General features: G+C 42.4%; 1 protein-coding gene across 3 annotated transcripts in view; it reads left to right on the top strand.

The window, feature by feature from the left end:
- Positions 1-12644, top strand: part of CRYBG1 (crystallin beta-gamma domain containing 1) — a 333633-nt gene that overhangs the window by 261727 nt on the left and 59262 nt on the right. The window lies entirely within an intron of this gene.

Genomic DNA, 12644 nt, shown 5'->3' with positions numbered 1-12644 from the left:
AAAGAGGAGAGAGGGGTACCAACCCGCCACTGGTGCAGTAGGATTTTATTAAATATATAATGTTAAAAATGAATTGTTATGCACTCACAAGTGTCTCAGAGTAGTAGGCATTCAAACAACTCCTTTATGGTTTTCTGGACTCCTGTATCAGTCTCTGAAGCGCTTCTGCGATCCTATCGGCTCCAGTCAGGACTGGACTTTCCACTGTCACCTTCAGACTGAGCTGTATCAATGCCTACCACTCTGAGATGCTTGTGAGTGCATAACAATTTGTTTTTAACATTATATATTTAAAGCGGTAGTAAACCCGCTAATGTTTTTTTTTTTTTTTTTACCACCTGCAAAGCAAAAGGCATAATGAGCTAGTATGCACCGCATACTAGCTCATTATGAAATACTTACCTTAGAATGAGGCCCCGAGATCTGGCCCGATCCATGCCGAGGGAGCTGACATGCTCCCTCTGCGTTTCTTCCGGGTATCGCGGCTCCGGCGCTCTGAGTGGCCGGAGCCACGATATCGTCACTCCCGCGCATGCGCGCGGGAGATTTCATCCTGGCCGGGTCCGACCACTGCCGGACTTTCAGCCGAGAATCCCCTTGTGCGCATGCGCTGCTGCAGTCAGCGGCGCATACCGAGGGGAATATCTCCTAAACTGTACAGGTTTAGGAGATATTTTTTTTACCTACAGGTAAGCCTTATTATAGGCTTTCCTGTAGGTAAAAGTAAAAAAAAATGAGTATACAACCACTTTAATAAAATCTTTCTGCACTAGTGGCGGCTCGGTGTTTCTCTCCCCTTTCTCTTTAAAATAAAATAAATATTTCAGAGAGTCTCACCGAAAAGGAGATGAGGTATACTTGTAACACTGCAGATCTTGCTGGCTCTGCCCAGTTTCACGCCACTTGACTGTTAAAAGCTGCTCTGACATTTCCCAGGACCTCGTTACATTGTCTCAACATTTGTGCAGTGAAATGAATATGAATTGAAAATCAAAATGTATATTGAGTTTTGGATAGTGTAGGGACGGATTAGATGCTTTGTTACCTTTCTAATGGTATATCCCAACAGACAAGATTCATCTTCACTCGTGGTCCTGCTGACTATTGACAGTAGGACTGGAAAAATTTGGAAAATCAAGTTTGACTTTTCTTCTGGAAATCTACCAATAGGAAACCCTATTTCGATGGCAGAGATTTCCTCCAACCTCATGTTGTATCTCTGTGACAGGAAGTGAAGTTAATTCTTCTCAATAGGAAAAAGGTGAAAAAAAACAAAAAACAGGCAGGGTGTTAGCTATTCCCTACTCTATCAAAGGCCATTTTGGCTTTAGATAAACTGGAGTTTTTGTTTTCTTAGTGAAAAGTGAACAAAAGCAACGTTCAGATCCTGAAATTTCCCAGCATTCCTTAAGCTCACATAAACTAACATTACCTTCTTTTTTTATTGCTTGTAGAAGATATATAGTTCTTAATACCTTTCACTACCAGCAATGCTGATATCTCTCTTGTGGCTGGTGTTAACTGGGTCATGTACAGCCAGCTTAAGTTCCATGTACATTCTGGCAACCTTTGCAATGGGTGGATTCTTTGGCTAATAATGCAGCATTGACTATGCTAATTATAACCCATGTGTTGACTCAACTGACTGACTCCTTCTGTGCTTGATAATTGTTGTAGAGCAAATCAATAATTGAAACCACATAACAACTGGGACACTGCAAACAGTAACCTGAACTAGAAATTGATGCCAAGCAGTCATTCTGATGTCTATGTAGTTAATGACAACAATACTTAACACCATCAACAAACGTTTTTATGTAAAGTCTGCGTGCGGCATAAGTAATGGTAAAGAGGGCTGCTTTTTGCATGGTTTTACTACTACAGAAATATCTCACACAGTTTATTGGCTGTGCAGGACAAAGGGTCATTTTGACAGCAGTGAATGAATGGATAAACAAAACTATATAGTCATTGCATACTTATATTATATATAAATAATAAAAAATATATACATTTAAAACTGGAGCACACAGAATCCAGTGCAGCTATGCATAGTAACCAATCAACTGTTGGTCAATGAGATCTGTCTTCATTAGCGCTACTGAAGTTTCTCCAACTTTAGAAAAGGTTTCTGTACTACTTCAAGGCGAGTTTTATCTGACTTGTGCCCATATTCTTTAAATAGAAGTCGCCTCTAAGTCAGATCCACAACTATATTCATGTGATGCGGATTTGACATTACAGGAAAATTACTGAGGTATTCCCTGAAAATCACTTAAAAGCTGCCTCAAAGTTGCTTCATAGTTGCATTAAGTAATACTCAATTCTCCATTAAGTCTCTTGGCACAGTCGCACCGTAGGTCACGCAACTTTCAGGTCATGGCAGTGCAACCAAGCCTAAAACCTGGAAGCTGATTGGTTACTATGCGTAGCTGTACCAGGTTCTGTGCACACCAGTTTCAGTAAGGCTGGATTCACACCAATACATTTTTTGTGCTTTTTGCAGATTTGCACAACAGTCTAATCTAACATTGTTTCCTATGGAACACGTTCTGTAGTGCAAATCTGCAAAATGCAAAAAGCACTAAAAATGCATAGGTGTGAATCCAGCCTTAATCTTCCTCATTGTGTGTGACATTTACAGAAATTTCCCCTAACTTGGGCTTGGCTGACACCTATGCAGTTTGCTTTTGATATGTTTTTGCACACGTGTGTTTGCCAAATGTATTAAAAAAAATTTGATGCATTTTTGCATTTTTATTTTTGTTGCCCAGTCTGTTATTGGGTGGATTAAAAAATGCAAATTGTGGCAAAAGCATGGCAAAAACGTACTACATGCTTTTCTGGAGCTTTTCCATTGAAGTCAATTGAACTAAAAGTGCCCCGTTTTGCTTTTAAAAAAGTCTCTCTGACCTTTCCAAAAACACAGCCACTGAAAAAAAGCATAGGTATGAACATGTCCCATAGGAAACAATGTTAAATGAACTGTAGTGTGTTAATGCAAAAAGCATTAAAAGTTGCATAGGTGTGAACGGGAAGGTAAATGATAGATAGAAAAAAGTTAGGCAGCTGTCACTGGAACTGTTAACTTCTGACTACCCAGGATGTATAATGCCGCGTAGAGAATCAGTCGGAATGCGTCTTATCGGACCGTGTCGTCAGATAATCCGACTGTGTGTGGTATGCATCGGACTGATTTCGTCCGAATCTCCGTCCGACCCAATTTTCCAACATGTTGGAAATATTTCCCGACCAACTGAGCCGGTCGGACGTAATCCGATCATGTGTAGAGAATTTTGATCGGACCAAGTGCCACGCATGCTCAGATCAAATTCCTACATCAAAGCTATTGGCTACTAGCCTGAATCTAGTCCCATCGTAACGAAATTACATCATCATGTTCTGAAAGATCGGATTTTTCAACAACTTAGTCCGACCGCGTGTATGCAACAGTTTCGGACACAATCCGTCAGACTAAATCTGACGGACAAAATCCTACGGATTTGGTTGTGGAAATCTCTGACCGTGTGTACAGGGGCTGAGATGTATCTTGATTAAGGGCCAGTTCACACCAGATGCAGTTCCGTGCAGTTTTGTGTACTTTTTTTGTGCACAAAATGCATGCACAGTGTTTTCCATGTATTCCCATGGCTCTAGTTCACATTGTGCAGTCAGTTTCCAGTTAGTTTCTGCACTTCAGTGCATTTGTATAGCACTGATTGCTGTATAAATGACAATGGTCCCAAAAATGTCCGCTGTGTCTGCCATAATGTCGCAGTCACGATAAAAATTCGCTGATCATTTAAAAAAATAAATAAATTAAAATGCCATAAAACTATCCCCTATTTTGTAAACGCTATAACTTTTGAGCAAACCAATCAATCGCTTATTGAGTTTTTTTTTTTTACCAAAAATATGTAGAAGGATATGTATTGGCCAAAACTGAGGAAAAAAAATCATTTTTTATATATTTTTGGGGGATATTTTATTATAGCAAAAAGTAGAAAATAATGCGTTTTTTTGTCGCTCTTATTTTGCTTATAGCGCAAAAAATAAAAACCACAGGGGTGATCAAATACCACCAAAAGAAAAAAGTGCTCTGGTCAGGAAGGGGGTAAATTCTTCCCGGGTGATTAAAAGGCTCATTATTACTGGTTTTAACTTTTAATCTTTTCCTTTTGCTCTGTGAACACAAGTGACCTGGAAAGCTGTCTGGCTGCCCAGTTCTACAAAATAGAAATGTGGTAGCAAAAACCTTAAATTTTTAGGCCTCGTTTTTAATGGCGGTCAAAGAGCAGAAAAAATAGACGGTTGAACCAGAGTTTTACTGCCAGCCTTAACCTATATTTGCAGTTGCAGGGGGTGGTATACTTGCAACAATTTTACCATATGTTGTATTCAGCAGGTGGTACCGCTGTGAAACCGGACTCCTTCAGGTGAATAGGGCTGCTCCATAACCCCGTCTAATGCATGTGGTTGTGGCATGGTTTGGCTTTCAATGGTTAAAACAGGTGTCCAGGAGGCAACTGCCCTCTAAAAGGCAATCCACCACGAGTTGCTTTTCAGAGAGCACTGCACGTGTAAGGGAAGCTTAGAGAAACAAATATTGTGTGCTAGTGAAGATTTTAGTGGGCTTTTTTTTGTGTTTTTTTTTTTTTTACTAAACATTTGTGCATTTACAGTGGGAAGCACAAAATCATCTTATAGTTTTACAGATTCTGCTGTTTCAGGAAATACTGTATATAGATTTGGGAGGTCTTTTACAAACTTTTATGGCTGTAATATAGATGTAAAAAATACTAAAATTGGTTCCGCCTGATACTTTTTACTAAATAAGTCAAGTAGACGTTTGTTTAAAGATGCTAGAGTGACAAACGTGCAGGTAAGTGCTCTGTGCTGCTGACAGCTCAGACCCTGCCGCTTGTATATATTTCTGCTTACAAGTTCTGTGTCATGCTCTGGCAAATACAGAATTTGTGAAATTCTGGAAATGGTGGTGATTTATTCCTTGATTGCTTGCTATAGTATATGCAGTGCTAGAGCTACTTGTTATAGTAGGAGGAGATTTGGTTTGTGAATGAAAGTCCTTCAAAAATGAATTTGCAAAATGATCAGATCTTGTGTATGAGTCATTTTAAATAAACAATGGAGAAAAGAGCCAAAAAAAAAAAAAACTCATAATTTTCAGTGAGAGATCTGCTTTCTTGCACAACTAACCCCACCTCATTGTTTTCTACTGACCCGGGTAGTGCTCCTTTCCAGTGAATGTGCAATTAGAGGCTTGTAACATGCCCGCAATTTTCTACAGATAATCTTGTGAACTGTGACTGGTCCAACAAGTGAAAGCAAAGATAAACCTAGAAATGTGAGATTTCTTCACACATTTCGTCTATGGGTGTGATAACCTTGGTTATTGTCATCCTGTTCAGTGGAATGCTGAACTACAAGTTCCGGATAACTCTCGTGTAAACAAAAAAACGCCTTCATTTATCAGAGTTCAGACAGATGGTATATTCAAGTAGTGATTTTCAGATTAAAAGAAAACTAGTATATTTTTAGAGAGTACATATTTTACATTGTTGTAACATTAACCACTTTCAGACCGGACCATTTTGCTGGTAAATGACCAGAGGTCTTTTTACACTTTGGCACTGCGCTGCTTTAACTGGTAATTGCGCGGTCATGCAATGTTGTACCCAAACAAAATTTGCGTCCTTTTCTTCCCACAAATAGAGCTTTCTTTTGATGGTATTTGATTGCCTCTGCGATTTTTATTTTTTGCGATATAAACGTAAAAAGACCGCAAATTTTGAAAAAAAATGATATTTTCTACTTTTTGTTATTAGAAAAATCCAATAAACTCAATTTTAGTCATACATTTAGGCCAAAATGTATTCAGCCACATGTCTTTGGTAAAAAAAAAGTCAATAATTGTATATTTATTGGTTTGCGCAAAAGTTGTCACATCTACAAACTAAGGTACGTTTTCTGGAATTTACGCAGCTTTTAGTTTACGACTGCCTATCTCATTTCTTGAGGTGCTAAAATGACAGGGCAGTACAAAACCCCCCCAAATGACCCCATTTTGGAAAGTAGACCCCCTAAGGAAATTGATAAGAGGCATGTTGAGCCCATTGAATATTTTATTTTTTTGCCTCAAGCGATTGAATAATGACAAAAAAAAAATTTTTTTTTTTTTTTTACACAAAGTTGTCACTAAATGATATATTGCTCACACATGCTATGGGCGTATGTGAAATGACACCCCAAAATAAATTCTGCTGCTTCTCCTGAGTACGGGGATACCACATATGTGGGACTTTTTGGGAGCCTAGCCGCGTACAGGGCCCCGAAAACCAAGCACCGCCTTCAGGCTTTCTAAGGGCGTAAATTTTTGATTTCACGCCTCACTACCTATTACAGTTTTGAAGGCCATAAAATGCCAAGATGGCACAAAACCCCCACAAATGACCCCATTTTAGAAAGTAGACACCCCAAGCTATTTGCTGAGAGGCATGTTGAGTCCATGGAATATTTTATATTTTGCCACAAGTTGCGGGAAAATTACAAACTTTTTTTTTTTTTTTTTTTTTTCACAAAGTTGTCACTAAATGATATATTGCTCATGCATGCCATGGGCATATGTGAAATGACACCCCAAAATAAATTCTGCTGCTTCTCCTGAGTACGGGGATACCACATATGTGGGACTTTTTGGGAGCCTAGCCGCGTACGGGGCCCCGAAAACCAAGCACCGCCTTCAGGCTTTCTAAGGGCGTAATTTTTTGAGTTCACTTCTCACTACCTATTACAGTTTTGAAGGCCATAAAATGCCAAGATGGCACAAAACCCCCACAAATGACCCCATTTTAGAAAGTAGACACCCCAAGCTATTTGCTGAGAGGCATGTTGAGTCCATGGAATATTTTATATTTTGCCACAAGTTGCGGGAAAATTACAAACTTTTTTTTTTTCACAAAGTTGTCACTAAATGATATATTGCTCACGCATGCCATGGGCATATGTGAAATGACACCCCAAAATAAATTCTGCTGCTTCTCCTGAGTACGGGGATACCACATATGTGGGACTTTTTGGGAGCCTAGCCGCGTACGGGGCCCCAAAAACCAAGCACCGCCTTCAGGCTTTCTAAGGGCGTTACAGTTTTGAAGGCCATAAAATGCCAAGATGGCACAAACCCCCCCCCCCAAATGACCCCATTTTAGAAAGTAGACACCCCTAAATTTAGGGGTACACTAGTGAGACTAGGTAATAAATGGCGGGTGCCCTGAAACTATAAAAAAATAACTAACCAACCAGCGTCACCTGTAACAGTTATATGGTGATCACTGGTGAAAGGGTTAACTAGGGGGCAATCAGGGGGCTTTATGCGGTAGTATATGGGGGTCCCTGGCGCTATAAAAAGCTGCGGCGAACCTAAATACCTACCTGCCTAACTAGCGTCACCTGTGACACTAATACAGCGATCAGAAAAACGATCGCTTATTAGGCTGGGTTCACACTGGAGCGATGCGGGAACGCCACGAATGCGCGGCGGGTTCCCGCATCGCATGCCTCCCGGCGGCAGTTCACACTGCCCTATGCGAACTGCTGGGAGTGTCAGTGAAATGTTAATGACACCCCCAGATCAGTTCGCATATCGCAGTGCGATCTGCAAACTTGGATCGCATGGTGTGAACACCCATGCGATCCGATTCTGCTGCGGACCAAAAAAAGGGTCCCGTGCGAGTTTGCGGCGGGTGCGGCGGGTGCGACACGAATTCAGCCATACTATCTGTATAGCTGAACTCGAATCGCACAGAGATCGGATGTGATTTGCACTGCAGTGCGGTGCGAATCACATCCGTTCTCATAAACCGCTGCAATGTGAACCCAGCCTTAGTGACACTGGCGACGGGGGGTGATCACGGGGTTAAACCTTTATTGGGGGGGTTAGGGGGGTACCTTAGAACTAAAGGGGGCTAACCCTAACTGCCCTAACAGTTATTAGTCACAAATGACACCTGCCGGGTGATCAGGGGGTTAAACCTTTATTAGGTAATAAATGGCGGGTGCCCTGAAACTATAAAAAAATAACTAACCAACCAGCGTCACCTGTAACAGTTATATGGTGATCACTGGTGAAAGGGTTAACTAGGGGGCAATCAGGGGGCTTTATGCGGTAGTATATGGGGGTCCCTAGCGCTATAAAAAGCTGCGGCGAACCTAAATACCTACCTGCCTAACTAGCGTCACCTGTGACACTAATACGGCGATCAGAAAAATGATCGCTTATTAGGCTGGGTTCACACTGGAGCGATGCGGAAACGCCGCGAATCCGCGGCGGGTTCCCGCATCGCATGCCTCCCGGCGGCAGTTCACACTGCCCTATGCGAACTGCTGGGAGTGTCAGTGAAATGTTACTGACACCCCCAGATCAGTTCGCATATCGCAGTGCGATCTGCAAACTCGGATCGCATGGTGTGAACACCCATGCGATCCGATTCTGCTGCGGGCCAAAAAAAGGGTCCCGTGCGAATTTGCGGCGGGTGCGGCGGGTGTGGCGGGTGCGGCGGGTGCGGCGAATGGCTGAACTCGAATCGCACAGAGATCGGATGTGATTTGCACTGCAGTGCGGTGCGAATCACATTCGTTCTCATAAACCGCTGCAATGTGAACCCAGCCTTAGTGACACTGGCGACGGGGGGTGATCACGGGGTTAAACCTTTATTGGGGGGGTTAGGGGGGTACATTAGAACTAAAGGGGGCTAACCCTAACTGCCCTAACAGTTATTACAGTCACAAATGACACCAATGCAAAAAAAAAAAAAAAAAAAAAAAAAATGACATTGGTGTCACTGTGACTGGGGGGGCAGGGGTAATTGGGGGGGTGATCGGGGGGTAAAGGGGGGGTGTGAGTGTGCCTGGCATGTTCTACTGTGTGTGGGATGTGTTGGTGCAACTCACTGATCCGCTCTCCTCCGTGTCGGAACGAAAAATACCGACACGGAGGAGAGAATACATCACTTCCTCTCCTGTGTTTACATTACAGGAGAGGAAGTGATGTCACCGGGGATTTCCATTCGTCGGGAGCGATCGCGAGGGGGTGGCCATGAATGAATGGCCGTCCCCTCGTCCGGGATCGCTCCCGAACGAAAACCGACCGCCGCAGGCACCGGGCGGGGGCCCGATCGGGCCCCCGACCCGCGGGAGGCAAATCACGTACATGTACGTGCTTATGCCTGCCCGTGCCATTCTGCCGACGTACATCGGCGTGAGGCGGTCGGCAAGTGGTTAATACCCAAAGGAAATTTTTCATGTAGCTGTTAACGATTTACATGCTATTTTGATGCTTTTTTTTTTTTAAACAGGACTGATTCCCTCTGTAGGTGTGTAGTCTTTCCTGCTTTGATAAGATCATTTGGACATGCGGATTGCTTGAAGGCAGTTTTACCACACAGATGGAGAGTTAAAGTGATTGTAAAGTCTAGTTTTTTTTTAGTTAAAAATAATAAAGATGTTATACTTGCCTCCCCTGTGTAGTGGATTTGCACCGAGCAGCTTGATCCTCCTCTTCTCAGGTCCCTCTTCGGCGCTCCTGGCCCTTCCCTCCTGTTGAGTGCCCCCACAGGAAGCAGCTTGCTATGGGGGCACCCAAGCCGAGGCACAGCTACCTGTGTCCATTCAGACACAGAGCCGCTGCCCTTTCTCTCCTAATTGGCTGATTGACTTTAACAGCAGTGAGAGCCAATGGCGCTACGCTGCTGTCTCAGCCAATGAGGAGGAGCTTCCCGGGCAACCAAGACATTCCTGCAACATTGCTGGATCTGGAGGGACCTCATGTAAGTATTAAGGGAGCTTCTGCACACAGAAGGCTTTATCTTTTATCCCAAATGTGGAACCTCCACTTATCTGCTTCCTCCCGCCTCCGGTACCACATTTGGCACCTTTCGGGGGGGGGGGGGGGTGTACCTGTTTTTGACAGGTACCCTTCACCACTTCTGGGAGACAGTGCCACGTTTCTGTCCCTCTGAAGTTCGGCCCCCATCCTCCTTCCTCCGCCTCTGGCCAGTTAGAATGTGCAGCATGCCTCTCGCATGTGCACTAGGGTACCGCCTGTGAAGCCGACTTCGCGGTCAGTATCCCTTAAGACAAATGGTGGCGGCAGCACCCGACAGCCAATCCAAAAATTGTCTGGGGTGCTGACATTGTGTGGTACCTGGATAGGTAAATGTCCATATATTAAGTCAGCAGCTACAGTATTTGTAGCTGCTGACTTTAAATTTTTTTTTCCCAGGTGGAACAGTGCTTTAAGATAAAAAAAACCTGCCTTTATAACCACTTTAAGCCTCATACTAACTTCATATCAAAATGAAGAGGTTACCAAAGCATGACAGAATACAACTTTGGAAATAATGTAATGTATTCTTTCATTTCCAAGCATGCGTGGTCTTGGCCTTCTGATTTTTTATTTTTTTTCCAGACAAATACTGTACTAATAAAACAAAAATCATTTGTTCTGTTATCATATCAGAAAAATGAACTGTCAGGATCGGCTCTCGAAAGCTGTTTACTAATGATCAGATTATCATAAGATCACTTCAAAAGTAGTATTTTTCGTCCAATTTTTTGATAGTGTGTACTAGGCATTAGAAGAAAAATAAAGCACCACCGGTGCGTAGCACTACCAACAGTAAGCAAAGCCTGCATATGCAATGAACAAATATGACCAATGTGTATATATAGTCATAAACCATTTCAAGGAGCAAGCATGAAAAACTTTAACAAAAACTGATACGCTTAATGGCCAAAAGTATGTGGATGCCCCTCAAAAAGTCCCCTTTCACATGGGCCAGATCTGTTTTTTCTCATCAGGGGATCTGTCTGCTGATCCATTGCTGAGCTCAGCGGAGCGGTTGGATGAAGGGTCTGCGTCTGTTCCGCTTATGCAGAGCAGACAGACACCGCCTGCTCTGCTCTATGGGATGTTCGTCTATAACCGACTGCCCATAGAGGAGAATAGAGGGTCCGATTGAGTCCATCTGACATATGGACATATGGACAGGCGGAGCCGATTGGAGCTGTCATGCGAAAGGGGCCGAATGCTCGCACAAAGATGTGATAAGGATAAAGAGATAGTTGTTTTTTTTTTTCCTTTTAACATGGTAGGATAAATTTTACTTTTTGATACTTCAGGTGGTCTTTGGAATCTACTACTGTGTTATTGCTATTGTGTTTTATTTCTTTTCCATTAGTGATTTTATATTTGTGTTATTCATTCTCATTGATGTGCTGCTTAACATGCCAACATTTTATGAGACTACTGTAAAAACTTTCCACACCCATTTGGTGTGAGTAAAAGAAATGTATTCCACATAAATCTTTACTTGTCATATATGATGCAACCTGATCTGCTTGGATATCACAATGTGTGGCTTTCTTGGATCATGGTTTGTCCTTCAGAAAAGGTTGTAACATTGTGGTACTTGGAGGGTATATCACCCCTAACAGTAAACTCTTCTTATTTGGTCCCTCTTAGTCTGTTAAATATACCATTGTTATACCTTGTGAATATGTGCAAATATACATGTTAATTTTGCCATAAATCCTGTCAGTCAATAACTTCCAGAGCTCTCTGCCTATGTGCCACTTTTATCAGTTACATTGTTTCTTCCAGCTGTCACTGGGGACTATGGAACCCCTCCCCTCTGTGTTAGAGTGAAGAGGAAAGGGGAGTTTACCGTAGCCCTGTTTCCAGGGTAATAAAGCTATTTCTGCATACATACAGTACAGCGAGTGTTACCCTAGGGCACAAAGTGTGTTACGGGCAAGATCTTGAAATTGGGCAAAAAATCCTTAAAAAAAATAAATAGTCACCACCGCTGAAATATATTTAATTTGTTTCTGGAGCTTGAATTTTCTTAAAGGAGACCTCTCCTGCCACGTTTCACATTCAATAAATCTTTATTGAAGTTTTGTAAGATGCATAGTATGACCTATACAGATGTTCAAATGTAACCAACCTATGAAAAAAATGACAGAGTGCATCCGTAATTCATAGAACAAAATACAGGTTATAGTAGTAAAGCTCAGTAAGTATGGTATAATACAAGCTAGGTTTGCAGTAACAATACACATATTATGAGATACAAGAGGATAGGTAGGAGGGGGAAGAGGGCAAACGTGTTTTAACCATAAACCGGGGGGACATTCTAGGATTAAATATAAAAGGTGGACTCTGCATAGAAGATACTCAAAACCTACAGGAGCCAATGCCTCCCAGAACAGGGGGTCGAGAGAAGAAGTAGAGGGGAACAGAAGGATGTCAGGGGCACCCTGGCTAGAAACCCAGGGCATTTAATGCCTATTGCAGTGTCCATCTTTTGTGGGCAAGGAGGGTAAGTGTATTGTATCCACAGGGCCTGGGTTTTTAGGTATTTCCTGTGTGTCTAGGAGCCCCACCACCCTTTTCATCTCTACTCTATAAACCTTTATACCTTAAAAAAAAAAAAGGGGGGGGGGTATAAACAGTCATACTTGCCTATATGCTATATGCTATGATTTTTTTTCTTCATTTTATGTCCCCATTCCTTCCCCACCATTTTTTAAATGTCCGTGATACTGCACAAGCATGCGATGAAGCA

Source organism: Lithobates pipiens, unplaced genomic scaffold (assembly GCF_037356315.1).
Source record: "Lithobates pipiens isolate NorthernLeopardFrog02 unplaced genomic scaffold, aLitPip1_a1.2 Scaffold_18, whole genome shotgun sequence".
In the NCBI taxonomy this organism is placed as follows: Eukaryota; Metazoa; Chordata; class Amphibia; order Anura; family Ranidae; genus Lithobates; species Lithobates pipiens.
Note: the sequence above shows the minus strand (reverse complement) of the source record. Positions and strands in the feature narration are given on the sequence as shown.